Source organism: Nyctereutes procyonoides, unplaced genomic scaffold (assembly GCF_905146905.1).
Source record: "Nyctereutes procyonoides isolate TBG_1078 unplaced genomic scaffold, NYPRO_anot_genome, whole genome shotgun sequence".
NCBI lineage: Eukaryota > Metazoa > Chordata > Mammalia > Carnivora > Canidae > Nyctereutes > Nyctereutes procyonoides.
The window spans coordinates 17,532,213-17,558,535 of NW_026575132.1; the positions used below are offsets into that span (position 1 = coordinate 17,532,213).

The window sequence follows — 26,323 nt, forward strand, 5'->3', positions numbered from 1 at the left end:
TCCTGAAGATGATTCTGCTTGACAGTCTGTTAAATGGAAATTTCATTGAGTGAGAATTCCTCAACACTAAATCTCATTATTTTCTTCCATGGCTTCCTGTTTCTCCTGTAAATATGGCTGGTTGTATATAGTGGAAGAAAGCAGTTTGTATCGACTTTAGGTGATTGGAAAGATAAAAATAAACATGCAAGTTATAACTAGGATTCATAACCAGGTAAAAAAATGCTAGAAGAATTTTTGTCAATATAAATAATAAACAGATAACTATTTGTAAATATTTAAAAAGAGGTGTCTAGAGTGGCTATAAATGTGTCATAGATTAAAAAACCTAAAACTTGTATATTTAACAAGTTCTATAGTTAACCAAGACACAAAAATAATAAAATAATTACACCATGTGTTTTGTCAAGTGATTTCTGAAATTGGTGATTTCTACAGACTTTGTCAACTGTTTAAACTCAGGCCAGAGATGCCTGTGTGGCTCAGTGGTTGAGCATCTGCCTTTGGCTCAGGGCGTGATCCTGGGGTCCTGGGATCAAGTCTCTCATGGGGCTTCCTGCAAGGGAGCCTGCTTTTCCCTTTGCCTATGCCTCTGCCTCTCTCTCTTTGTGTCTATCGTGAATAAATAAATAAAATTTAAAAAAACTCAGGCCAGATTTTTAAGGAGATAAGTCATGCTTTGTATGTGAGTTTTAGTGTTATAATTTAATCATTCATGCATGCATGCATGAGTTCAGTGAATATTCATTGTGTGCCAATTATGTGCCAAGCCTAGTTCTAAGCACCTGGGGATGTTAGTGAACAAAAAGGGCAAAGACTTTTGCCTTTTTGGGGCTTACAAATGAATGAGGAGAGACAGACAATAAAGAATAAGCATAAGAAATAAGTTATATAGTATATTTACAAAATTATAAGTATTCTGCTAAATAAGATAAAGGAGACTGGGGATGGGAATCGCAGGTTGCAAGGGTCAAGGCAAGCCTCACTGAGAAGATACCACTTGAGGAAAGACTTAATGGAGGGACTGGAGTTATTTGAAAGAAAAATGTCCCACACCTAGAATTTAACTGTAAATTAATTCAAGTTAATTTAAATAAGACATGCACTTGCATATGATATTGATATAATGTTTTTTTGATGTAGCCTTTAAAATACCATTAAGTACCATTAACCATGGTATTTGATTATTCCTACATTGATATAATGGGGGTAGTAATTGACTATGTAATACAGGAATTTTACCATTATAATCTATACTTCTGAGACATACATTAATTTCAACAAGGTTTAAAAACATACACAATAAATTCAAACTGTCAAACAGTGCAGTTCTTCAAAGACAGATGAGTGTATATCCCGTGCATGTCACTCTTCCAAGATTAGACCAAATAGATAGTAAATAAAATTACAATGTCTTCCTTAACTATAGGAAGGCTTGTGTTCACGCATATACATCATTTATATATGAACTGATGGAAGCTGAAATAATTCTGAAAGTTAAAATTTTTATTTCTAATGCTATCTCTTTTATGCACACTTAGCCTAATAGAGTCTGTCTTAAAGTATGTGCTCCGGCAAAATGGAAAATTGTTAATTCTATGTTTAATTTATCTCCTCTCTTCTGATGACACCTTAGAATTGTTAGGCTGAATTACAAGTAACTCTGAAGTCCAGGGATTGAATTTCTGCTTCACCACTTACCAGCTGTGACATATAACCAAACCTAATTGGAACTATTTCCTCCTGTAAAATGGAGGTTCATAACTCTCAAAATTGTTGACTAAACGAACGTGTTCAAAGAAGTTGGAACATTATAGATACTTAATCATTTATATTAGAATTTTACTCTTTGCCTTTTAAATTGGTCAATATTGGGATCCCTGGGTGGCGCAGCGGTTTAGCACCTGCCTTTGGCCCAGGGCGCGATCCTGGAGACCCGGGATTGAATCCCACGTCGGGCTCCCAGTACATGGAGCCTGCTTCTCCCTCTGCCTATGTCTCTGCCTCTGTCTCTCTCTGTGTGTGTGACTATCATAAAAATAAATAAATAAATAAATAAATAAATAAATAAATAAATAAATAGGTCAATATTAGAATAAGTAAATGAATAAAAATGACATAAGATCAGCTCAAGGCCATATATAATATTAGTCATTATAGTACCATAGTGATTTTGTTTTATTTGATATCATGGTGATTCTGAGAAATCAGAGTGCTTCGTGGCACTGTGTACTGGGGCTGTTCTGGAAGCCTTTATAAAAGAGGGCAGGACATTAATTGGCCCAAAAAGGAAGTGTAAGATTTGGATTGGAAGCAAGGAAATAGATAATTTTGAAGTAAACTAGTAATTATGGTGAATATCAGCAGGCAAGGGATTTGTGTGAAAGGGGCAATATAGAAAACACCTAATCTGTCCACAGTTTTGTCCTCATAGTGTAATTCAGTATGTATTGCTATAGACAAGTACTTTTACATGTGCTTAAATTTCTAAGATAACACACTTAACTATGCAGTTTTTTACTTCACCATTTCCTATGTATTAAAAGCCCATGTAAAATGTTCTCTCAGTCTGTGAGACTGAGGTGGCTCAGTCTTGTTAAGTGTCCGGCTCATGATTTCAGCTCAGGTCATGATCTCAGGGTCATAAGATCGAGCCCTTTGTTGGGTTTTGTGCTCAGTGTGGAGTCTGCTTGAGATTCTCTCTCCCTTTCCCTCTGCCCTTCCCCCATCCCCCCCACTCTCTTTCTCTCTCTTTCTTTCTCACTCTCAAATAAATAAATAAATAAATAAATAAATAAATAAATAAATCTTTTTTTTTTTTTTGAAGTTCTCTTCCTTCTAAGGAATATATCCCCTCACAGCTCATTTATTTAACACATAATCCTCATAGGGCCTTCGCTTATGCAGCCATGGTTGGATGCCTACATGTGTATGTTCAGACCTGAACCCTTTTGCAGAATGCTCACTACAGGTAAACACTATTCTCACTTCTATTTCTGAACATTAGTTTTGTCTGTTCTTGAATTTCATATAAATGGAATAATACAGTATGTACTCTTTTGTGTTTTCTTATCATTATGCCTATGAGATTCATCTATTTGGTTGCATGCAAACAAATTCTTTTTCATTCCTTTTTTTTTATAAGTGTACTAATCCATTATATGAACATAACCATAATACCCTCTACTATGGATGAACATTGGAGTAGTTTCTGATTTCATGATATGATGCATAAAGCTAAGAACAGTTTGTAATATGTGTTTAGGTCGACGATGTACTCAGGTCTCCTGGGTGTATATACTTAGAAATGGAATTGCTGGCTGATAAGGGAGACATACTTTTTACTTTACTAGAAATTGCCAGAGAGTTTTCAGAAGTGTTCACGCTAACTTGCGCTCACAACAGCAATGTGCAAGGTTTCAGTTGTTCTGCCATTATAGCTTTCTTTTCAAGATAAAGAGAGAGTTGTAGTCCCAACATAATTCTTCCAGTATAAGGAGATTATGACTTGATGAATAGAACCTGCAATTATTTTTCAGAACTGCAGTTCCCCTCACATTGTTTTTATTTCTTTTTCTTTTTTTTTAAAGATTTTATTTATTTATTCATAAGAGAGAGAGAGAGGCAGAGACACAGGCAGAGGGAGAAGCAGGCTCCATGCAGGGAGCCCAATGTGGGACTCAATCCCGGGTCTCCAGGATCATGCCCTGGGCTGAAGGCAGCGCTAAACTGCTGAGCCACCCGGGCTGCCCATCTTACTGTTTTTAAAAAAGAATTTCAGTATACTTTGCTGAAAGTGTGTGAGCAGAATATAACTTTGGGCACTGTCATTTCCTAAGCCTTGGTGGTAATGGCATACACAACCTAAATCGGGCCTTGGAGCTAGCTATTTCATTAAATTGCAGTCAAACTGTATTTTGAGTGCTGACAATGAGAAAATCTTCTCTCTCTCTTTCTCTATTTACATCATCTTTTTGGCCTTATGAGTGAAATAAGGGCATTAATGGAATAAAGAAAAACAAAAATGGACTGCCTGGCTGGCTCAGTGGGTTGGGCAGTTGCCTTCAGGTCAGGTCCTGGGATCGAGCCCCACATGGGGCTCCCTGCTCAGCCCGGAGTCTGCTTCTCACTCTCCTTCTGCCCCTCCCTCTGCTTGTGTGTGCCCGCACTCTCTCTCTCTCTCAAATGAATAAATCTTTAAGAAAAAAGAAGAACAAAAGTGTGTTATTTTTTAAACTACCTATGATTTTTTTCTGTGAAATATGAGTAGTTCTGAGGTTAAAAATGATGCATAGCCCAAAAATAATTTGAAATGTATTTTGTACTTACATTTAGATAAGAATATAACTGAATTTTACAAAAAAAAAATCACCACACTAAGATTTAAAATGAAATCGTGAAGCCAGACTCTGATCATGATGACTCAGAGGATTAGAGCATGATCCAAGAGCAGTTGAAAAGTAGTCCAGTTATCTTGCCTTACTCCTCATCTTCCTTGCTTAGAATACAACCATCCGTCCCACCGAAGGCCAAGTCTGATCAAAATCACAGTGAAGATAGCAAAGATGACCACGGGTGACCCATATGTCAGTATGCTCTTTGCTTCTTTATAAACATACCTCATTTCTGATTCATTCTTTACCTAAATTCAATGGAAATACTGAGTATCTTGGTTTAAAATTTTTCTACGAGGTTATATGTATAGGAGATAGTTTAAATATAAGATAAAGCAAATAATTAGAGGACTTGAGGCCTGGACAATAATCATCTATTTTCAGATTTTAGGTAAGTAAAAATCTAGCTCAGTAGCATAGAATACCTAATGAAAGTTAATGAAAGGTAAAGTACACAACAAGCTAATGAATGTAGTTCATCCTTTTTAATCATAACAAGAAGAATTTAGGGCAGGAGTCAAGTGATTTAAAGACTTTATTGGGGGAGGGGGATTTTTGTCCTTTGTAATATTTGTTCATTATCTGCTCTTAAAATCCTATATATGAGTTTCTCAAGATATGGATTATTTATTTTTTATAAAGTATAATTCAGCTTTGTTAACGTTAATAATTTTTGTAGTTTGCTACGAAAAACAAAAGAAACCCATGTGAGTAATTTACATACATGTATCCTTTTGGTACTTAGTGATTGTCTTTTAACTCCCAAGCACTTGTTATTCATCCTATAAATCAGGAACTCCCTAGAGCTTATGCCTTTCACTAATGATATTACATTGAACCTATTTGCCCTTGTGTTTTCAAAAAATGAGATCCAGAGACTTATTGAATTTGTCAAAGAATTCCAGAAACATTTCTAGATTTTCAGATCCTCAAGGAATCACAGAGCCTCTTGGCCTTAAAAGAAATCAATAGTTTAGGGGTCTATGCTTCTTATAATTTGTCATATTCTGGTTGGTGCCACAGATCGAATTTGAAACTTGTCATATTTTAATTAGTGGCCATTGAAGATTTGCCCTTGCTGTAGACTGGGACATTTTGTACAGTTCACTGTATTCAATTCTGCTTCCTTTTATAGTTTCTCCAGGTACTAGGTTGAACCACAAGAAATTGCCATTTTATAGGTTAAAAAGTAATGGAATTTCAACATTTCATATAATTCAGACTGATATGCTAATTGTGACATTTTTCTTTCTCCTTTTTTTTTATGTTTGACCACTGTATACTTTTTTTTTTGCATTAACTAAAGTTTATTAAATCTTTATGTTAGGAACTGGGACTCTTATTAGGGATATATTGTCTTCCCTTAAGAAAGTTTATAGTCCTTTTGAAGGGATAAGCAAGTAAAGCATCAATTAACCATGACTACTGAGGCTTTGTGAGCAGTTTGATTACCTCTGATTGGCGTGAGCTCAGTCTGCAGACCAAACACCTAAATTTTCTAGACTTCCTTTGTAGGCGTATGCCCCCTAGAAATGGTATAGCCCCAGGTTTTCCAGGCATTCAAATCACCTTGAGCACACAGGTTTCAGGTGGCCCATCCTGTGGAAATTCTGACTCAGTAGGTCTTATGGAGGGGGGGTGCTGGGCCTTGGAGTCTGAACACAGATTGCTTTTGTGTGAACATTTGTTGGAAGAAAAGATGCCATCTGTGGTAAATAAGGCAAAATAGTGTACAGTGAATCTGGATGTCATAATAATTTTTAAAGTACTCAAATATCTGCTTATGTTTAAAATGACAGATTTAAGAGTATAAGGTAGAAGCATAATTATTATTTCTGTAATTAATTTTTTAAGTACAAAGTATAGTAATTATAGTCAATTTATAAAGAGCCACTTCAGAGGTGCCTGGCTGGCTCAGTTGGTAGATCATGTGACTTTTGGACTTGGGGTTGGGAGCTCAAGCCCCATGTGGATGTAGAGATTACTGAAAAATAAAATCTTAATTTTTTAAAGTAATAAAAAGCTACTTCTAAGCATTTTGACCATAAGGCAATATTGATTTATTAAGTATTCTGATTTTATTTAAATAATCTAAAGATTGAATGTTAGCATATTGAACACCAATACAAGTATTATTTATCAATGAAGCTCTTTCTCAGCATTTAAGAGCTAATGGTCCCATGGTAGGTACTTTGCAGAATTCAAACAAAACAGGAGACAACTCCCTTTTTTAAATAAATGTATATCCTTTAATGGAAATTACAAAACAAATATTGATTCCATGGGAAAATGTGATTTATAATTCAAATAAAATACAATATTCATAAGGAAGACTGAAGATACAGAGCAAGGAAATCAATATAAAACACAAAGACTTTTCTTGTGCTTAAATGCTTCAATTTATCCACTAATGTGATTTTCATATTTACTCATTAAAAAAAAAAAATTGAATGCTGCTATATTCCCAGCCACTATTTTGGATGCTTTGGATATAGCAGCATCCCAAGCATGTAAAGATGATTTCCTTCATGGACCTAGCAGAGGGAGGAAGGTAATAAATAAAAAACATAATAAATAACATAATAAATACAAGTTTATGGTGTGTTGTAAAGTGGTGAGTGCAGTGGAAAGGAAAAGAACGTGCAGGGTGAAGGGCAGTAGAAGGGACATGTTGCAGTTTTCATTATGGTGGTCAGCAAAACCCTGGCTGGGAAGATGGTTATCTGACCAAAGAAAGGCTTTAGGAAAGGAAGAAATACCTCCAGTAATCGCTCCTAAAGAACTTCAAGAGTGACACACCCAGTATATTTAGGGAGTAAAACTAGGGGTCTTTCAGAAGTCACAGGGCTATGCTAACTGAATCTGGGGATATAGTTAAATCAGATTCTTAAGGATCAGGATCTGAGATGCAGCAGATTATAACAGAGACATTATAACTATAGACATAGTGTGTCATCAAACTGAGGAAAAGAATTGTCAGCTTAGATTCTTCTTTAGTTTTATGACCCCTTCACTAAAATTGAAGTTCTTGGAGAAGGAAATGTTTTTTTTTTCTCCCACACCTAGGACCTATCAAGTATTTGAAATATATATATGTACATCATCAAAACTGGTTAGATGAACTGATAAATGGTATTAAGCAGAGGTCTAGAATATTGTCAAAGAGAGAAAGGGTAAGGAAAGTATTACATTTTAAGCTCGTAAGCATAAATACAAAGAATATTTAAAAATCATGAAAGGTCTCAAATATCTACCGTTTTGTATTCCTAGAATATAATTAAAGGGAAGAATTATAAACATGGACATGTTAAAGTAATAATTCCATCCACTAACAAATGAAAAGGAAAAAAAAAAAGAAAAAGAATTTACCAACTCATTCTCAATGACAAAGCAGGTATTCTCAAATAATGACTCCTGAAGAGTATAACATATTTTTGAATCTGTGCTATTTATTAGACTCAACAGGACCACTATGTGTGCTTTAGGAGATTCTGACAAAATATGATTTATGTTCCAAGAAATTACATCATGTGTGCATCATTTTTTGTGCCCAGAGGTGAACAATAGATAATTAATAATTAATGTAATATATTAAAACATTTGTTTTGAAAAATAGCTTTAGTGTCTATATCACTGAAAGAAAAATAGACATTTAACAGAGAGATCATATTTAAAGAACTCTTTTCGGAGGAGAAGAGTCCTATTATGTAAGATTAACTGAAATCTGAAATCTCTTGTAATTGTACTAGGGTGATCATATTTCTAGATGTGAATTCTTTATTTTATAGCTGGCATTCTGGGGTCAGAGGACAGCAGTGATGGTAGCAACTGCATCTCAGACATCAGAAGAGTCCATCTGACCCTACCTGTGGATGAGTTAACCTAAGGGCAATGAGTCATAACAAATAAATATTGAAAGACCATTTTATGAACGAAAGAAACACAGTAAAACATCAAGGTCAAGAATCCTAATCAAAATTTTTGCTGACTCAGAAAGATTTTAAACAAATATTGCGCCCCCCAGTGGCTGTTGTTGAGTGAATGCTCTCTTTCTCCAGTTTCATGATTTCGGGTAACCTCATGAAACTTCACACTGTTTATTAACTAGGAGGAACCCTGGAAGGACAGCTCAGTTTAATTGCCCGATTTCATGCTTGCAGGAAGAACGATGCCAGGGATGATAGAGTGCCTGGTATATGATGATTAAGTTCAGGCTCGACAAGATAGTATCACAAAAGGGCAATCATGCTCAATTCATCTGATTGTTGAGCTGGAAATGAAAGAAAAGCAGTGGCATAATTACCCCAGATTCTTCAGACCTCCGCTACAGTACAGCACAGATATTAAGCAAGGTTAGTCTCAGAATTATTGAAATATATATTTTTTTAATTTTATTTATTTATGATAGTCACAGAGAGAGAGAGAGGCAGAGACACAGGCAGAGGGAGAAGCAGGCTCCATGCACTGGAAGCCCGATGTGGGATTCAATCCCGGGTCTCCAGGATCGCGCCCTGGGCCAAAGGCAGGCGCCAAACCGCTGCGCCACCCAGGGATCCCTGAAATATATTTTAAAGACAAAGATCACTGCTTTAGCAAATAAAGGAGGGCCTACAAAATCAAAGACAAAGGATGTTTCTGGAATCATTTTTGCTTGCAAACAATGAAGGGAGTACAGAAAGAAAATCACTTGGTAAAAGAAGAAAAGCAGGGCACCTGAGTCAGGAAACTGGGCTGGTGTGTCTGCTGGATCTCCAGCCTGCTTTGTGACCTTGGTCAGATTCTCTGGGTCTCTCTTCCTTATTGCTGAAACAAAGGGTGTGGACTAGGCTGAGTGGTGGCCCTGCATCTGGGATATGGACAGAGGCAAGAAAAAGTAGGAACCATCTCATACAAAAGAACCATAATTTGAATATTTATGAAAGCAAAATTAGCTAGTGATCAAAAAATGGAGAAGAAAGGTAGCTAATGGAGAATGCAAATTCATCCTAATGCGTTCAAAATAGAGTGTAAAACTGATAGAGACAGTTCTTTTCTAGAAGGCAAAGAATGAAGCATATCACTCTAAATTTCCTCCACTGGAGTCTCCTTCCCTTTTCTCTCTCATCACCTTATTTTTCACAGTACTTTCTGTTTCCAGTAACCATGGTGATGCTCCATCCCAGCAACCTTCTTCATACCCGGCCCTTTTGGTAGACATTAAATTTTGCTCCATTCACTGATGCAGGAACCTAACAATGCTGTAAAAAATTAATTTATTTATTAACATTTTTCCCAGCCCTTTTGTCCAGGCCATAAATTCAGGGAATTATTCCACATTAACCTCCCTACATAAGGGGCACTGTGAAACAAGGATATTCAACTGTTAATTTCAGTTGCTAACATAAAGGGGATACTGATTGTGCCAGAGATTTAATTCCCTGCCTTGGCCCTCAGGGACTGTAATGTCCTGGTACCCAAGCTCATTGCCACCTCCTTTTTTTGCTTCTGTATATAAACGGAATAAAACAGATTGCTCACAGAAATCACACATCAACCCTGGTTTCCTAATCCTCTTTGTTTTTTGCTGCATTCTCCCTTGTAAGGAAAATATTGCCAAGTGTGTAATTATCACAGTTACAAGGGGATTGAATTTTCCCTAAGAAAACACAAATAAATATATGCATTTTTATTGGGCACAGTAACTTATTTTGGAATATAAGTAAGCAATATGGGATATTCAGTTTTTAAAATATTGTAATTAGCAGCCAGTGACAAAACATCAATCTCTGATGTCATTAATGCAGATAATGAATATTCCCATAAACTATCATGATAAACTATCATTTATCATGTCCAGTTTGTGTAGCCAGATTTATTTGTAATCCTATATTATGCCAGGAAACTCTATTTAAGCACTGTGTGCGTGTGTGTGTGTGTGTGTGTGTGTGTGTCTGGCATTAACACAAAGGAGACCAGATGATGACATTCATAGGCTTATAGACTCGACTCCTGGGGACACACTTGGATGGAGGCAATTAAAATGCCTGTCAGGTATTTGATACCAGAAGCCCCTATGGTAAACCGCTAAATCATAAGCCAGGGCTGCATCTTATTGTCAGTGAATGATGGCGGAGCTGGGTGGCTTGTCATCATTCTCGAAAATTCTGAGGCTAGTGAGCTCTCTCTCCCTCTCCCACTCGCCTTATTTTCCTTTTCGCCACTGCGGGGACTTTTTCTAATTTGCAGCTTCCTTTTCCCCGACACACACAGAGAAGAGCTGGTGGCTTGCAGACTGCGTCTGTCTGGAGCTAGAGAGCTAGAGCCAGCCCGTAGAGATAATGCTCCCGGAGAAGGATTCTGCAGCAATTCTCAAAGGCTAGACTTGGGTGGTATCGCTGCATATGCACTGGTAATGCTTTGGGGTTTTTTGAATTTTATTTTGTTTTATTTTTACTCGGTTTTTCAAAGGATCTGCTTTATGTGATCTCAAAGTAAAATGCTTTAAAATTCATTACCAAGCTTCCTAAAAATTCAAGTACTGCATTATTTGTACTACAGCTCTCAAGACGTAGATTTATTATCTGGATTATAAAGAATGCATTTGCTTACTGGTGAGTTACAATTTTCAATATTTAGTTAACAATCTGTATCTGTATATTTTTTCTTTTGTTTTGTTTCGGTAGATTCTTCAGCTTGTTGTCTCTAGCCGAAGAAACATTGATTGGGAACTACTCATTCAGAAAATTAAAAGGTACCACATGTTTTGTTTGGATGTTTAAATGAGGGGAAATCAGGGAGGATTTGGAATGTTTTCATTTAAATTAATCTCTCTATGGTTGGTCTTTTATCCTTAAGCCTACGTTGATCATTGTCTATAGCATGTATGCTTTTCCCATGCAGAGAATGCCATTATTCAAGGCTGTTTTGATGATAAGACGTCTAAGGAATTATGTCTTTTGCCTGTGTTGAGAGTTGTTAACAAATATCAATATGTCTGGCTTATTTTCGGGTTTTTATTATTGTAGCAGGTTAAAAAAAAAAAAAGTCCTAAGTCTCTGTCTTTGTGAAAATTCAGTCATTTAAATTTAACAGAAATATACTAAAGTGATGATTTTTATCTGAGGGAATCCTGCTAATAAGTGGTATTTTTAAATGGGTAAATGAAATGGCTTGCCCTTCCCAGTTAGAAGGACCGCTATAGACGAGAGCCTAGGAATGACTCAGTATTGTCGGGTTTTGTGAATAAAATATTGTAACTTCTTCACTGATGCTTCGATCTTTAACACCATATTTAAAGGCAGAGGTTGTTAGTTATTAAAAGAACTGATTTTATTTATGCTTTTTAGCATAATAAGGTAATCTTTCATCTCCTCATGGAAGCAGTTGAATCCATTGATCCTGGGCCTTCTGCCTTACATGAAAAATATTAATTTTCAAATTCAGCATCAGGATGTATATTGATTGGAGATGGCAGTTATGGGTATTACCTTTTGTTTAATTCTTTAAAATTATCTTTGACTTCAGCATGTACTCGTGTCAATAAAAGCTATATTTGTAATTTGCCTTTGAAAAATGGAAGACATTTTCTGCCTTGTTGAGATCAATAACATGGTTTAAATCTTTCTTTGGCATTCAGATAGTATTTCCTCTCAAGCTTATTAACCCAAAATATTTTATGCAGTGAGGTTAGTTTTTTAAAATGTACTTTGGAAATAGTTAATGTTCAACAACTGATCCTGAAATACCAGAAGTCTGTGAGTGTACACCTGTGAGTGTGAATATTTGTAGCAGTTGAAGGAGACGAATGCATTGTCCTTGTTTAATTTTCTCTGCAGTGTGTAATTATGAGAACCTTAATTTATTCATTCCACTAAGAACCTTGCTGCTGTGGGTAGTTATTGTGGGAGAGAGGGAAGGGGCAGATGCCACTGTCACCACCCTTCCAGAGTGTAGGCAGTATCACATAATATTTTTGCACAAGAGAATGAATTCATTAAAATAAATCAGTGTGTTCTAAAAAAAGAAACTGCATTATTTCAGATATTGAACAAAATCGAGTAGACTAGCCTCAGAGATACATGAAATATATTACATTTTTTCCCTTAGAAATTATTCAGTGGACTCAGGTATGAAATCCCCACGCAGGACTTACTATTCCTCCTGGATATTGTAAAGCCCTTGGGACTATTCTCATTTTTTAGGTTCCACTCAGAGTAAGTGAATACATTTCATATTTGGTGAAAAAAAATCTATTTGGTATTTTCCCATCTCACAAAATCCATACAGTATATACTTTATGTGAGAATCTGTTTCCTAATCCTCAGGGTTGTTTAGGAACTCATATATTAATTTTGAACATTGGAATATTTTACATGAGTTGGAAAAGGATGATGTTATTATCTAACCACTAAAAAAAAATGTATTCAGTATATTGTTAATAGGAACTAATCAGCTCTGTTGAGATTTATCTGGGTATTGGATAAATGGCATAATACCTCACCAAAAGGCTCTTGGTGCCTAAATTTCTAGGACCACTTTAAATTTATCTAGGGGTGTGTTGACAGATTTTGTGTAATAAACCAGAGTTTATTGAAATAGACCGTTATGGCGTCAAATCAGAATTGAATTTGACTTTTAGACTATAAGGGAGTCAGAGATCTGTATCACGATTTTGCTAATCAAACTCGTCTTGACATTAGTTAATTATTTCACTGATTTTTTCACTCATATCTTCAGCACAGAAAATAGTGCCTGGACCACAGTAGGAGTTCAACAGATATTTATTTAATTATTTGATGGGTAAATGATTCATCAGCATTTTCCACCGTTACTTTTTTTTGTTCTTGTTTTTCTTGAGGTTACACATTATAAAACAGACCTTTGGTACTTTTTTCCCTAGCTACCCCTAATGTTCATTATATGTCTTTAATTAATAATAAATAATTGAATAATTAATACCAGGTAAAAAAAAAATCGGGCAAACCATGTGTGAAAATTTCTCCAAGCTATATAGAATAGGAGTTTTCTGGTTTTAGGTTAAGATGGAAAGAATTTTTGAAATGTCCCTTTTCACTTTCCTCATCAAGGGAAAGAAGCCAAACTGCAGCATGAGTTTTGCTTTATGGATGCTTCCTAAATACTACTCCCAAGCTTGACATTGTTTATTGCTCTTCATGTCTTCAGCCAAGATTTTGCTGCAGCAGAGGGGAGGAGGCCTTCTCTCTCTCTCTCTCTCTCTAATTCCCTCTGTAATACTAGAAATGATGTCATAGTCTTCCTAAATGCTTTGTTGCTCATTATGGACTAGTATGACATCATTTCATAATGTATAAGGAAACTTCTGGAGTCATAATAGCTTTAGAGAATGCTATTTTTTGTTGTCACTTATTTTTATTAATAAAACTATATTTTTATTAACTATATACTAGATAATATCGTAAACCCTTCAAGTACGTTATCTTGTTTTAACTCACTCTACAATCCTGGGAGGTGAGTATAGTCTCCATTTTATAGATGAATGAACGGAGATTCCAACTAGGCAAACAACACAAGTTTGGCCCAAATTCCTTCATATTAACTACAACATACTACATTTTTTTTTCTAGTAGATTTTTTGACTTATAACCAGTACTTTAATATTTTATTTATGCAGATGATATGTACTGAAATATAGTTAAAACAGTATGCCTGCAGGTACTTGTTTTTATATACTTATGTTAGGAATAAACATATCTTCAAATATGTAACATAATATTCAAACTCAGATATATATTATTAATATATTATCTTATATTTAAACTAAAGAGCTTTATTCTTTTTTTAAGAATGTTATTCTTTAAAGAGGAATATCAGAGATAAATTGGGAAGTTTTAAGATAAGTTAATTCATAGAACACCCCTGTGTCCTTACGATAAAGATGTATTAATAATTGCATAATCTATATAAGAAAATTAGCCAGAGAATTTAAGTGTTAAATAGCATAACTTGATGCCACATTTTACAACTTTATTTTTATTGAAATAATAGCAGAAGTTTCAAATGACCAAAAAGAAATAAACGAGTAGGGAATAGTATGCAGTACACAGATACCACATTCAACCTTAAAAATGACTAAGCCTGAGAAGTAGCTCAGGGCACTAACAATTGTTACACAAATGGGTATTAAGATGCTCTTCTTGCAGAACATCGTATATAGAACAGCACACTTTCGGAGCTCAGTTGGGTGCAGCACAACAAAACAAAGAAGTAGCCTCAAGGCTCATTGGTACCATAAGAGACACATGAATAATTTCTTAAGGGACTTCATTGCTGGCCAGGATTACTAACAATTGAGAAGAGACTCAACTGGAAATATTTTATGGAGGATGGGTCTTTTGAGGTGGAGGTTAGGGATGAAAAGAAGTATTCAAGGGAGAGATAATGCATGGAGGAACTCCAGGGAGAACAAACATCATTGGCAAAGAGACCAAAGAAAGTGAACATGGGTGGAAAGTGTAGACTGGTCTCATTTGTATTCTAGAGTGCAGGGCAGAAGAAGGGGGAGTCTGAAAAGGTAAGGATGGAAATATTATTCGGTCGTACCGTATGAAATGGCTAGTATTTTACCCTTTTGAACTACAAAATAAAAAATCATCCAGTGCAACTCAGTACATGCAAAGGGGGACCTTAAATGTCAACTTGAGGAAATTGTTCAGTATCTTAGGAGAAGTTGTTGGGTGTATTTCAAATAGCAGACCACTGTGACCTAAACAGGTGACTTACTTTATGGCTCTATGTGAGATGGAGTTGTGGATGAGAGTATGTTGAAGAGGGGATCACTTTGGAAGCTCTAATAGGATAATCCAGGAAATAATAAAGGGTCAAAGAGGGTGTTGACAGTGGGCATAAAAAAAAAAGAGGTCATGAAAATGAAAGATGTTTCTGAGCTCAAACTCATAAGCAGAATATAGCAACTGCTCGATTGGTAGGAGGGATGAAAATCAGCAGGACTCCGTGCTGCCTCTAACGTTTGAATCTGATAACTGGAAAAATGAGGGGAGTAAGGTAGCTAAAAGCCGCTTAAAGGAAGAAGCTCTATTTCATTTGTCTTGCATCCTAGTCTCTAACAGACTACCTAGTGCATAGTGGTCAGCCAAGAAATGCTGGCCAAATGAAAGAGGGAATAAAAAGTTACGGGTCGGGTTTAGGCCACGATGGGCTGGATCTGCAGGCAGACTGGTCTGATAGATTAGAGATCATGTTAGGTCAACACGGAAGAGAGAAATTAGGGAGACATGACATGCATGACATTATCAAGAGAGAAGAAGACCAAAGAGAACACCCTTGACAGCACCCACATTTAGGATATAGAATTGGCAATGTTAAAGGAAGAACTATTTGTCTTAAAGAATAGATAAAAGAGGACAGGTGAAGTAATTAATAGAAAACAAGGCTAAATTTCAAATTCTGCAGAAAAGTTGAAGAAAGAGAATGAGTAAAAGACTGCTCAACATACTATTTACTTCAGTAGTGAAAGACTGCTCAATATATTATTTACTTCATTAGTGTTTTCTGTTGTAAAAACAATAAATCCACATTTTGGCAAACTTGTCATATTTGGAAGAGTGTAAAGGAAGGACATAATAGCATCCATAATAACACAAGCCAGAGACTGCAGTTAACCCTCTACCTTTTTAGCTTACTTCCTTTCACCCATTGCATTTAAATTTATGTAACCAACACCAAAACAATACAATTTGAATTCTGCCTTTTTTCCTCAGAATATTCTAAGCATCTCTTAAAACATTTTGCCACCTGCATAATATCCTATAATGAAGACATTGGGTATATTTGTTTCTTCTTGTTTCCCAATTTTTCACAGTCATTCTCATGCTGTAATGGAATGGAATTTTACCCTCATATGATATTTCACATTATTTCCAATGGCTATTTGCTAACAACAGAACCATTGTATTTTATACTGTCAAGTTTCTGGTCAAATATAACTTGATGGTTTCAGAATTAGCCTCGCCTTTCCTCCAACGAAGGGAATCCAGGATGATGCTAGCACCTGCCATGTGCCAGCCTCTATGACAAGCACTTTAATTATCACGGTGACTCTGTGTCTTCTGCTATCTCCACTTAAATGGAGGAACAGAGACTGAGACAGTTGCACAAGTTTCAGGGCTGTTTTTGAATCTGGGTCTGACTCCAAACCAGTCAAATTGTTGGGGACAGAAGCAAATTCTTGGGAAGTGAATGATTAAATAAGGATATGAAAGCAATAAGAAGACACCTTTAAGAGGTCCAGGACTAGTGTAGTGCAGTGGGACCTTACTGTTAGTAACTTGGGAAGTCCTAAGCTGAAGGGAGGGCACATATAGAGAGGGGGTGCTTTGTGTGTAAGCAGAAGGACAAAGTTATAGAAAAGTTCCTGATACGAAGGTGACAAGAGCATAGACGAGGATTTAGGCTTAGCAAACAAAATTCCTCTTCCCTACAGATCAAGAGAAGGGAGAGTGAGACTTTTCTAGTGATAAAGAAAAGATATGGGGGGGGGCGGTGGGGAGCTACATATCACCTGGACTTCATCTCAGTCTAGGGGAAAATCCATTTATTCATTCAGTGAATATTGAACACCAACCCCGTGCCCTTTTGTGCCCTAATGGAACTAGAAGGGGGGAAATAATCAGTGGGTGAACAAATTAAAAGGATTACTCCGGCAGCTGTGCAGAGAATAGATGATAAGGTGATAAGAGTAGATGCTGGGAGATCAGCTCCTCAAACTTGAAAGCTGAGATTAAAATGCAGATTCGGAATCCTTAGGTCTAATGGGGGGGTGGGGGTTGCCTGAGAGCCTACATTTTAACAGGCTCCTCTGTGATGTTGATACTGCTAGACAGTGTGCCCTGCGTTGATCAGCAAGAGGTTAGGAGGCAAGATGTCTAGGCAAGAAAAATTGGAAATGATTGGAGCGGTCATTACAAAGAAGTCAAATGTGAACCCTTTTTTTTGAGCAGCAACACTGCATACTTTTGTGCCTCTTTGATGCCGAGAGAGAATTGTCTCTTTATTTCTGACCTTTTTCAATTCCACCCAGTTGTTTAATGAAAGATCCATTAAACAAGCCCTAATGAGCTACTGGCATTTCGATCTTTCTGCCTGTGCCCGATGTTTATTATGCCACATAATGAATTCTCGTGGCTCAGGTTTGGGGATATGTTTCCATACAACACTGTGCCAGTTTCTTGACTGCAGCTCTGTTTCCCTGCTTCATGATTTCTTTGAACTTCTAAGCTCCTCTCTCCCTGGATGTTCAGCACAGTGCCAGTCTGCTAAATTCTCTGGCCGCCTAGCACTTGACATCCCTCATGTCCTGCTGTGCTTAATGGCAAAGGTTCTGGGTGTCCACTTCTCATCTTCTTGCCACTCACACCCTAAACAAGCCTTGGAGGACTGTACTTAAAGTCACAGGGGACTCCTGCATATTGAGGCTGGTCTCTGACTTAGAGAATACATTTCTTCCAACAAAATCATTTCTCTTTGGTAGAATGTTTTGGTTGGTGGCAGCAACCTGCATTCCTCTGAATAAAGAATGTGTGTGTTTGCAGACGATTAGAATGTTCAAAGGAGCGAAGGGTTCATAAGAAGCCTTGACAAACTGGAGGGATGTTATCTTTCTGCCTCCACCATGAGGCTCTTAGTCCTCCTCTATAGACGCAGGAACTTGCATTTACCTGTTTGATTTCTCCTACACCACACCTTGCAGCTATAAAATATCTAAGAAAAAAAAGCCATCAAATAAATATGGCACACTAGTCTATCAGGGAAGCACTTTAAGCGCCTATTGACCATCTGTGATGTCCTCCCACTTGTTAGCATGTTTCCTTTGTTTAAAGGGCTTCTTCTATCTCTAAGCCAGGCCATGACCAGATCTGTGGTCTTTGTCACTGTAATTTTGTCATTTGGTGTTAACTTAAACAGCCAGGTAGATGTGAGCAGTGTCATTAGAAACTTTGAATTCCAAATTCCAGTGAAATACTAGTTTTCATATGAACAGAAGTCAACTTAAATTGATAACCATATTTCTCCAAGGAGAACACTGAAGAGAGGCACTTGAGGAAAGAAGCCAGGTCACGGGCATCTTTGCATTCACTGTGTTGTCTGCTTAGAAATGCCCGTAATTCATACACCACATTGAAGCTGAGAAAATGAGTCTTGCACATGAGTATGGGCACGTATATGTGTGTGTGTAACTGTAGTCTTTCTATAGTGGACCGCACTGGTCTCTGCATAGTCAAGCTGGAATTGGTAAAATACGCAGAAATTGAATACCATGCCTATGCTTTTTTTGCCACTTATTCAGTAGTTAAGAGTCTCAGGGTAACAGAGGATAATCTCTGGCCGTCCTGACAAATTCTCCTTTTCTCTCTCTCTCTCTCAAAAAAAAAAAAAAAAAAAGTTTGAATCAATCCCCGTTTTTTGTAGATTCTACTTGGGTTTGCCTCAGATGGTTCGAATTAACCTTTCTTCAGATTCTCTCCTAGTGTTAATGACTTTGGATTATGACTGTTTAAAGCAGCCGGATGTTCATTGATCCACATCTGGTAATTGTTAAAACAAAGCTACTCTATTTAACACTTACAACCAAAATATATTTCTTTACAATGAAGAGGAACTTAAGAGATGGTGTTTCTTTTCAGGAAGATCTAATATTTTATTTCATTTCCAATGAGAACAATGTTTTTTACTTTGTGTTCTCTATAAGTATTTTCTTGCTCATTGTAGGGTTTTCTCATGGTAAGAGTTCCTGGTTGTAAAAAAAAAAAAGATTTCATGGTTGTATATGCAGAATAAGATACAACACGTAAGCAGTAAGGATTCTCTGTGCCTCATAGCAGCTTATTAGCATGATTTTGAGCATAGCTGCAGGTGAATCTGTGATGCTGTTGAATCTTAAAAATAAATAACTAGACTGCCTTATATAGAGGGGATGGAAATCCCTAAAATGATTGACTTTTAAGATTATATTGAGCAAATAGTTGAGCAAGTATGACATCTAACAATGAAAAAAATTAAAAACAATGCAAGAATTCATTGTCCTGAGTGAGTCATATAACTGGTCAGACTGCTATATTTTTCCTTTAAAAGATGGTGGATAGTTCCATAGGTCAAAGGGAAGTAATAAATACAATACATAGTTTAATGTGTGCGTGCATTTTTAGTTGTTTCCTATGTTATCCTCACAAAAAGGCCTAAGATGTAGACTTTGATTTATAAAATTATTGAAATAATACAACCAGTGAAGAAGTAGCATTTAGACTTTAAGAAAAAAATAATTTCTGTATCATTTTTTAAGTCATACGAAGCATATGACTTCCCAAAGCTCACAACAATCTCTGGAATGGGAATGGCAGATCTTGTTATTATATTTATTACAGATGAGAAAACTGAAGTTTGAAGAATGCAAATGACCTACCCAAGTCCCTCCACTAGGAAACGGTAAATCTTTGGCTCATATCCTTGTTCTGACTCTAAAGCTTTTACTTTTTACTAATATGCAGCCAAAGCAAATAAATAAGTGTATTGTCCCAAATATGGAATATTTTAATAATGCACTGACTTGATTGCTAAAATAAAAAACACATTCCAAGCTAGCCCTGGCCTACATTACTGCTCTGCTCTCTCAAAGACTCTTGCCCTGTCGAGTCCTGGATTAGTATAGCATGTAGCTCAGTAAAGACTAGTAAAAATAGCAGTTATTACTGAAATGGCTTTATACTTTTCAGTATGAAAAGGAGATCAGACTAAATATATCAGAGAAAATGTAATCTTAATGATTTAAAAAGCATTTGACAGAGGAATAGATTAGTAAGAATCCATTGTTTTAAGTTTCACGGCAGTTAAAGCAAGTGGTAAATAACTCAGCAAGAATCTAGGATCACAAGGAAAATGATTAAAGCTTCAGAAAGTCAGCTCTATGAAGAAACATTTTTTAAAGCAGGCATTTTGATTTTGCCTATTTTTAGGATAATTATAAGAGCTTATAAAGAATAAGCTGGGAGCTATGGATCCCAGTTCTGATCTCAGCTGTAGAAAGGGAAGGGTAGCATATGTACAGAAAATGATAACCATGGAGACCATTGAGTGGAGTTAGGGCTGAGGTGAGGTGTCTCCAGGCAGACAGCAATAGGCATGGATCCACTGAGGACATTGTCATTGTCTTGACCTATCTCTTCCCCAATTCTGCTTTCCATCATCTTCATCCAGGCTCTTATTATAGCTGCCAGGGTCACTGAAATGCTTTTATCTTGTCTTCCTGCCCCAAACGCCATCACCCCATTAATCTCCTAGACAAACTGTTAATACAAACTCTTTGGCTCTTGTTTGCTCTCTTGAGTTGTGCTGGTCAATAAATAAGGTAGCAGTTAGCCACAGGCAACCATTTAATTAAAATGAAAATAATTAAAATTTCACCTCCTTAGTCATACCACATTTCAAGTGTTCCATAGCTACATTCTTTTTATAGAAACATCACCTATTACAGTATATTTCCATTATGACGTAACTTTCATTGGAGAGGGCTGATCTGGAGCATAACCACGCCCCCCAACCAAGCATCCAAGGCCTACATGGACCTCTCCTTTTCCCTCACTACCCTTGGCACACATCCTCCACTCTACACATTTTTCTCCTCCTCTTCCTCATCACCATTACTACAATTGCAAATAAAATCTGAATAACCTTTATTTATTTAATCCATATTATGTGCTAAGTATGTACATTTTCAGAAGAAGAAGAGGGGAGGGGTGGAAGAAGAAGAACTCTGTAGAGTGGGGGTTTTTAAATCCCCATTTCACAGAAGAGATTTAATGAAGTCAAGTATATTTATTTCCCAAAATTAAAGAGGTCATTATTAGTGGAGCTCGAATAAAAAACCCAGGTCTTCTGGCCTCATAGCTATCGTGTCTTACCCTGTACCAATGATTCTTAACCAGGGACAATTTGCCTCTTCTGCAAGGGGTCATTTGGAAATGAACATTTGAAATTGTATCTTTTTAACTCAGAGAAACTTTCCTCTGGCTTTCTTTTTCTTGCTGTCCCTGCCTCTGTTCTATATTTAGGAGATTCCTATTGATAAATGTTGGACTTACTGGACTGATCTGTTTTATCTCCTTTTTCACATATTTTTAAAATCCCTTTTTCACTTTTTCTACATTCAAGGAGTTTTTTCTTCTTATCAGCTGAGTTATTATTTGCCTCTAGCCCTACTAATTCTATTTTTAATTAATTTGTGAACTACGTATTTGGGAAATCATGTATTAATCTCTAGGAACTTTTTCTTTTCCTCTTATTGATACTTTTCTAAAATTCATTTTTGGAAGGAAGTTCATTTTAAAGTATGCAATATTCTTTCAGATCTCTCTTAGAAAGATAAGTGTAGATTCCCTTGTTCCCTGAATCATCTCTATTTCCTCAGGAGTCATTTTAAAAATATTTTTTCTTATTTATGCTGCTGGTTTTTCTCAAATGTCTTGATTTAGATGATTTTTGGGTTTTGGTTTTTATGTATGAAGAAGTAGGCTGAGGATGATAGGTAGCTCCTGTAAGTTTCCTCTGCAATCATGCAGATCTGTACCTCCACTCACCATAAAGGCTGACTACAGGTTCTGGGTAAGTGGGCAGAGTCTGTCAGGAAGTAGGTATCCCAGGAAGAGCATGGAGATGCAACTGGCAAGTGAGCAGGTTAGGATCCCTACAACTGTTTCAGTTCTGCATAGATTCATCTATACTAGATCTGGTTCCAAAGCCCATCACTTTCTTTCATTAAAGGTTAGTTCTTGTTTTCACCATTGGGGCAAAAGCTTCTCCTGTCAGCGAAAAATGTAGTAGCATGGGGAAAGAAGAATAGAAAGAGTCCCAATTGTTCTGAATATATTCTTTCCTTCTTTCTTTCTTTCTTTCTTCTTTCTTTCTTTCTTTCTTTCTTTCTTTCTTTCTTTCTTCTTCTTCTTCTTTCTTTCTTTCTTTCTTTTTCTTTTTTTCTTCCTTCCTCCCTCCCTCCCTCCCTTTCTTTCTTTCTTTCTTTCTTTCTCTTTCTTTCTTTCTCTTTCTTCTTTCTTTCTTTTTCTTTCTTTCTTTCTTTCTTTCTTTCTTTCTTTCTTTCTTACAACTTTTTAAGTTTATTTGATAGAGAGAGAGAGAGAGAGAGCAGGAGGAAGGGACAGAGGGAGAGGGAGAGAGAATCTCAAGAAGACTTCATGGGGCTTGACCTCATGACCAAGATGATGACCTGAGCTCTAAATCAAGAGGCGGACGCTTAACTGACTGAGCAACCCAGGTGCCCCCCAAATAAGTTTCTTAATGAATTGCCATGCTACTATCTCACAGCCCCCTTGAACTCTGTATTTGAAAACTCTAAGCTTGGGGTTTCTCCAGATTTCCTTGAGATGGACCTGCTGTTAACTCGAGGGCTCCTCGCAGCAGTTTCTTGTTTCTTTCTCCATCTGTACTCTGACTTTTGGGATATCTTCAAAATTTTTTGTTACAGTTACATTATTTTTCAACTTTTTTATTATTTTAATAATTAGGAGAAGTATGTGTGGTAACTCCTCCATTATTGATCATATTTAATATTCTTTACTATGAATTTTCATCGCATCAGTCTAAGTTTGGACTCTTTTACCCTTATTATTCCAGTGTTCTATCTTTACTATTTACTAGCTAGTTGGAAAAATTATTTCCCTTTCCTAGGCCTTTTGTTTTCTGTAAAATAAAGATCATATCTGGGTATCAGGGTTGAAATGGAACATATGAATGCACATTGAAAGCTGTAATATAGAATATAAATGTAAGCTATCTTTTTATATAAGATTTGTTGTAGGTCCAGAGTAACAAATAATGCAAAGTTGGAAAATAGTCATTGTTACAAGAAAACTCTTGCCGTATGCAATAGGAAATGCAAGGTAATGCCAACTAGAGACCAGAATGCCATCTCCATGTGCAGTGCAAGAGAACCAGGGAATCACGTGTTAATAGCAATAATAAAAAAAACAGTTGTTCATGGATATATTTTACACCTAATGGAAAAACAAAGATAAAAGCAGACCAACAATGTGGTTGATATTGTTGAGCTCAATCAAAACAAATTTGAATTTTAGGTTTGGGAAAGAATATGTGACTTGATGTTGTGCGATCCCTTTTGCTTGGCATAATTAAGAATGTGAATATTTATGATACTGATGAGTATAATTTAGTGCTGCTAATTAGCTGCCACAAAAATATTACTGATTTAAGATGGCTTCAGTTAACAGAAGGTTTCTGCTCTGTCAGTCAACTTGAGACATGAAGCACCAGTAAAAGGAAAATAAAGAAAATGAGAATAACAGCAAAGTGGCTTAATTAAGTAAACGTTGAAGAAATGGTGGAAAATTCAATGTAGAAAGAAAGAGTCTCAGGAGCCTTTGATTTCAACCTACTGGGAACCATTTGTGGAAAATTGATGAAAGGAATATTTTCCCTAAATTATTAAATCCAGCATCCTATTGATGGCCTCTATTCTTAGAAACAAACCAAGAATGCATCAAACAAACAAAACAAAATAAATCATTGTGAATGTACGCTGTGTGATGCAGATGTGATTCACTATCTGACTGCTGTTAATTCTTATTTTCTGCATGTGGTTAATACATTCTGAAGTTGAATGTCTGTAGAGGATAAGGCACCAGCCATAGTTAAATGTTAATGGATCCAGTGACATAATTTAAATTCAAGGCCTCATCCAAAGGAATGTGAATAAAATGCATTTGTTTGGCTTTTTATGGCCACTATTAAAAGTAAAGGAAATGAAACCATAAACAACTATGCTGAAATATTGGCAGAGTTGAGGCTGCTTTCTAGCAGTAGAAAGCAGTATTTATTGATGGGGGTGCTCTGTTTAACTTACCCAGTCTATCTAGATTATCACTGAGGTTAAAAAATGTTCTTGGTGGCTGAGACAAAATGTGGAATGCTAATTCAAAGTGAGTTCATTCTGATGTGTTTTAATTTTCTGTTGTTGTAAAGGGCCAGTGCAATTCATAAGTGTGATTTTTTTTTCCTACTTTGCCTCTGAGGCCTTAGCCCAGACTTAATATGGTACAGATTACTTTTGCCCCCGATACTGATTATTTCTTTCTTCCTCCAATAATAAGACCCCTGCTATTTGGAGGATTCATGGGCACATGAACACTAAGAATAAGATCCAGAATCCCAGCCTCCCTGACAACTAGGTGGAACCTATTTGACTAATTTCCAGCCAATGAGATATGAACTAAAGTTGTGCGTGAAACTGACATTAACTGCTTAAAGGGAAGGAGTACTCTCATTACTCTTCCTTTCTGCTGGTAGGAAGGAATTCAGACTTGGTGGCTAGAATTCCTGCAACCATGTTGAATATGATACAACCTTGTAATGAATTTCTATTTTGTTTAAGCCACTGCTATTTGGAGTTTTTCCATGACTTACAGCCTGCCCTAATCATCATTTGTATAACAACTTTGCAACTTTATAGTTACTTTTAAAGACTCTGAAATGCCATTTTATCAAGTGTCATGGTTATTTATATAAATAATATTTACATTAAATTGGAGAAAGGAGCGCCTAACTGGCTCAGTCCGTAGAGCATGCCACTCTTGATCGCGGGTCTGTGAGTTTAAACCCTACCCTGGGTGTAGAGCTTACTTAAAAAAAAAAAAAAATTGTTACCTAAAACATACTAGTCCAATCAGTTACCAGGTCCTATCAATTCTGCTTCCTAAACATTTTCCAAAACCATCCATTTCTTATCTCCACAGACTATGCTAGTTTCCCATCACCTCTGATCTTGATGACAGTGATAGCTGCCTGTCTCAAGTCTTGCTCCATATCAGCCATTATACACATAGTAACAACCTATCTTTTAAAAATACAATCCAATCATGATATTCCTGTATTTAAAACCATAGAATTCATAATAGAGTCAGGAATCTGGCCTTTGTCTGACTCTCCAGGCCCATCCTGGGTTTATTACCTGGGGGCTATTATACATATTTTTATTCTCTTTGCCTGGACATTCTTTCTATGCTCCTCCCCTCTTGCCCACTCCACTTATTTAAGTCCTGTTCATTGGTTAGGTCTGAGATTTCCCAGGTAAGCCTTCTCTCAGCCTCCAGCCTAACAGGTCTACTCATTACGTACTCCCATAGCACTCCACATTTCTTTCATTTGTATTTATCCATTGAATGCATGTTTCCCCCACAAGACTAGAACCTTCATGACCCCAGTTCTCCAGGATCATGCCCTGGGCCAAAGGCAAGCACTCAACCGCTGAGCCACCCAGGCTTCCCTCTCCACCTCCTTCTTAATAGACAAGGTATATATGTGGCTCTCTCTTTATGTTGTCTTGAAGCTGAAGGATATAAATTTCATAAAGACAAGGCCTAACAAATGAAAGATAAGACTTGCAAAAGAAGTGTTGACACTACTGTACAGTTTTGTTTCTTGTGTCCCTTTTCCCCTTTCTGCCCTCTACTACCACAGATAAGTAAATAAACAACAAACAGGTGAAAAGCAGCAAGGCAAAAGATGAAATTATGTTAAATCATGCAAGGTCTGCAAGAAGGCCTGGAAATGATATACATTCTAAATTACACCACCTGAGGCCACTCTCCTCTCCGAAGAGAAGCTGGCTTGGGGAGATGTTAAGAGTTCAGCTGTCTCCCAGGAGGTTTATCTGCAATGCAGATTTTTCTGAGCCTTTCCTAGCTGTTTCAGCCTCTAGACCCACCAGCTGCTCTCAACCCGCCCAGCTGGCTTAATAGGATTTGTCTTCTCTTATGGCCTGCTTCCGGGGTTGTCCGCCACCAGAACGTGTTCTGGATAAACATGTTCCCTCCTAACTTACATCAAGATCCCCACCAATCCCCAGAGTTACAAGGGTCCATTATTGCAGA

The 26,323-nt window shown here is 36.7% G+C and overlaps 1 protein-coding gene across 8 annotated transcripts in view; it reads left to right on the top strand.

Annotated features, from left to right (window-relative positions):
• Positions 1–26,323, top strand: part of MAP2 (microtubule associated protein 2) — a 288,028-nt gene that overhangs the window by 134,698 nt on the left and 127,007 nt on the right. For 6 of the 8 annotated variants that reach the window (XM_055345233.1, XM_055345236.1, XM_055345237.1 and 3 more), the window contains exons 3-4: positions 11,057–11,124; positions 19,793–19,853. The gene's annotated coding sequence lies outside the window, so the exon portion shown is untranslated. Of the gene's footprint in view, positions 1–10,677; positions 10,783–11,056; positions 11,125–19,792; positions 19,854–26,323 lie in introns of those variants that run through there. The other 2 variants (XM_055345235.1, XM_055345234.1) reach the window with 2 other exon arrangements.